Raw genomic sequence first — 4,177 nt, 5'->3', positions numbered from 1 at the left:
CTTGTACTTCATTGTCTGCGGTGACCTCTGCCTATTGCTGTTTCCCGAGCACCTTTTTTGTGTTTCCTGTTTTTTTTTCTCTGGTGAACGAGGAGTGTGGCTGGGCTGTCAGACATATTGATGTGTCATTAGAACCTGGTGTATAATGTATAGCCTGGTATATGAAGTATAGAGCCCTGTGTATAATGTAGAGCCTTGTATATGATGTACTACAGGGGACGGAGTTGGTGGATTCTATAATGGGTGGGGCTTAGGAGAAGTGGGATGGGTCAAAAGGGTGGGCGTGGTCTAGCGCCCCCCCCCCCCCATCTTAAAACTTCACCAGCCGCCACTGCCAAGGAAACCAAAATTTGTCTACAGAATGGCTCCATCTTTCCACAACCACCTAGTCCATAATGTGGTTGACCCCAAAAGCAGTTAAGATTTTCTCAGAAATGAAGGGCTTCTACAAATGCCAAAGATGTCTACCATGCAGAGTGAGCAAAAAACAGCCAAGAAAAAGAGTTTAAAATCTAGATTTGACCATAAAGAGCACCAAATAAAATAATTACATGCCACGGCACTCATGTTACATTCACCATCAAATGTCCTTGCCACCTTCAGTATGCGGGAAGAACCACCCGACCCCTGTTCGTGAGGATCGGGGAGCATATTAATAACATACGAAAAGGGTTCCCTAAACACAACTTGTCACGACACTTTGATGAAGTCCATAATAGAGACCCCTCAGGGCTGATCTTCTATGGAATTGATCTTATCAAGGATCATTGGCGAGGAGGCAATAAGAAAATACAGGTCTCAAGGAATGAACCAAGTGAATATATAGGTTGGGGTCTCTGGCACCCGGGGGCCCTAACCTGGATATAGATCCAAATTGTTTCATATCTAACACTTGAGCAATCCATTCCCGCTGTGATATCCAAAATAAGTTGGGCCTAGGATATAATATAGGTGGGCGACGATAGTAAATTAAACATCTATTAAAACGGGAGTCCGCCGTTTTTTTTTTTTTTTTTTTTAAGCCAGCAGCTACAAATACTGCAGCTGCTGACTTTTAAAATAATGACACTTACCCGCCCAGCTCGCCCGCGATGTCGGCACCCGAAGCCGATCTCTCGATCGTCTCTCGGGTGCTGCCGCCGCCATCTTGGGTATGGGATTTAGGAAGTGGAGCCTTGCGGCTTCATTTCCCGGTTCCCTACTGTGCATGCGCGAGTCGCGCTGCGCAATAAGGATGGTCCCCGCTGTCTCTGGGATCCGTGTGTTTCCTAGCAGACAGCGGGGGACCTTCGGAAAGGGGCGTAGATTCTGCGGAAAGGGGCGTACCTTCTGCAGATATCTATGCCGGAAGTGGGTGCAGATACCTGTACTGTACAGGTACCTGCACCCCCTCCCCCCTGAAAGGTGCCAATTGTGGCGCCAGAGGGGGGGAGGGTTCCAATGAGCGGAAGCTCCACTTTAGGGTGGACCTCCGCTTTAATAGAAGAACCTGGACACAAGCCCTCGGGGTTAGACATGGAGGCATAGTCTAAACATATCATCTATATAGGAATCGCCCCATAATGCATGTCCCATACACTCTACTAGTTAGGGAGGTATTTGGGACTGGGCTATTTAGCCCAGGACATATACAATGGGTTGCCATGCCGCCACCTGACCTCTAACCTACAAAAAACCCAGCAATTAATCTGCCTCTGGAGACCCAATACAGGGGTTCTAAGGGGCATCAGGGGTTATAAAATAAATAAAATGAGAGGAGGCTGATTTGGAGATTGTTAGACGGGAGCAAACGCAGATTGCAGTAGATTACCATTACTGGATCTGACTATGAGGTGTACATTGGGCCAAAGTTAGTACTCCAGATGGTTACTGCACCCAAGCCAACATCTCTAGACATGCCTTACATATATTTATGATCCACATGAAGTCCCTCAGAATACCTGAAATCGTTTTAGATTTACTAGGTAATATCTGGATTGCAAAGTCCAACCTAGTGAATGATGGCAAAAATTCCATAGTAATTCCCAATTTGACCACTGGGGGGATAGAGCAGTGGAGGGGAATTGTATTAAGTGGCTTAAAATTAAAGGCTGAGTGGGGATCAGTATAACCCTACCATTTCTAAAATATAATGTTTTGGAATAGCAAATAAAATTGTATACAGTTTTGAAAATGTATTAAGGGGTAATTGGCTTATTTACCCTGTTAAGTTAACATAGCCTCTTTCACTTGTTAAAATGTAAAAGTGTAATGGGAGAGCAGCGATATGGGAAAACACGTGATCGGACCCCGGGATTATAATATTTTGATTCCTAAGAATATAAATTAGGACTTTTAATATTTTCTTGAACGTTGCAGCATTATGACTATGGATTAGTGGTGCTTGTTCTAATTACTAATGGGATCAGCGTAAGCACCCGTATTGTCCGCAAGTTATTGACAAAATAAGGGAGTTGGATCCTTATTGCTGCTCTCCATAAATGCTGTGAGGTGTACCAAGGTGGCACTGCCTCAGACGATGTCCTATGACAAAACGGCGGAGCTACGCACACACGTCACTTCCAGTTAAACGAGGCTCAGGCTGCTGGAACGCACATAAAACGAGAGTGCTTGTGTTTTAAACTATTGGATTTGGGTTTGGTTTTTTCCACCCATCCGCTCACGGGACTTTATATTTGTTCTGTTTTAGCCTATTTAGTTGTTTTGTAATTTTAATAAAAATTGTTATCTGGAATTACACTATTGGAGCCCATCTTCTTTCTATATGAGGACACATTACTGGGGGAGCGTAAAGAAATCATTGTCCCATGATCCAGTGACAGCAGGATACCAGGAACTGCCTCTAGAGGACCTGGAGGCCTTGGATCTCCTAGGACGATCAAACTGAGGGATCGATTGGTTTGGCAGCTTGTCGCAAACTCACCACATGCGAGTTACCCCAGTAGGGGTGCAAGGATCTGGTGAGTAGGGATCCAAAAGGGGAGCACAACAGTCACTTTATCACCTTGGCACCAGGACTGGAAACAAATACAAGCACAAGTCACTTTGAAACAGGAGGAGTCACTTGAAAATTATGATATGATTTTTATTGGACTGCCTTCTGCACAATAATCTTTCAGTGTTATTACATATATACTGTATATTAGAGCTGCACAATTAATCGTCAAGAATCGTTATCGCAATCTTGACTAAAGTGTTTCACAATTCTTTCTATGCAAAGAATTCTCTCTGCTCTTCTGAAGCCACAGCCATATATATATTTTTATTTTTTTAGTAGACACCCTAGAGAATAAAATGGTGGTTGTTGCAATATTTTATGTCACACTGTATTTGCGCAGCGGTCTTTCAAATGCAATTTGTTTTTGAAAAAATGACTTTAATGAATTTAAAAAAAAAACAGTAAAGTTCGTTTTTTTTTTTTGTTTTTGTTTTTAGTCCATTTTTTTTTATAATGTGAAAGATTATATGTCGCCAGAATCGTGCGAGAATCGTGATCTTTTTAGCCTAAGAAAAAAAAAAAATCGTGATTCTCATTTTGGTCAGTGTGGGTGTGTATGTGTGTATATATATATATATATATATATATATATATATATATATATATAGTAACATTGGGGGGTTTAACTCAAGTGGTTAGAGGCATTTTTAAGTCCACATCAGGCAGGCGTTTATAGTTAAGGGCCTGGTAGCCCACGTTTATTAAAAGGAAAAACAAAATAATAGTCCATCCAGGAATCCCACGCAGGGGTCCAATCTTAAATTAAATACACACACTCCAAATGAAAATGCTAGCCCACCTGGCTACTCTTCAGCAGTAGTGCTGCTATAAGTACTTGCCCCTCAAACGAGCTGCTTGGATACACACAGTCTTAGGCTCCTTGGATGCACACAGCTTCAAGCCCTTTAACACACAGTTTTGGACTCCTTGGACGCACACAGCTTCAACCCTTCAACGCACACAGCTTTGGGCTGTATATATATATATATATATATATATATTACAATTTTTTTTTTTCTTATTTTTTTGCACACTGCTTGGCTAAACACTCAAAACACTTGTCATCATTCTGGAAGCATATTCAAAACCTTGCAACAGGTGGATCGTAATTAACCATTTGAGTGTGGATTACACATGTGTGTAAAGTGGACTTTAATCTAATTTCATTTTTATCACTAA

Source organism: Lithobates pipiens, unplaced genomic scaffold, assembly GCF_037356315.1.
Source record: "Lithobates pipiens isolate NorthernLeopardFrog02 unplaced genomic scaffold, aLitPip1_a1.2 Scaffold_8, whole genome shotgun sequence".
NCBI classification, from domain to species: domain Eukaryota; kingdom Metazoa; phylum Chordata; class Amphibia; order Anura; family Ranidae; genus Lithobates; species Lithobates pipiens.
The sequence above is the reverse complement of the archived record's forward strand: the minus strand, read 5'-3'. Positions refer to the sequence as shown.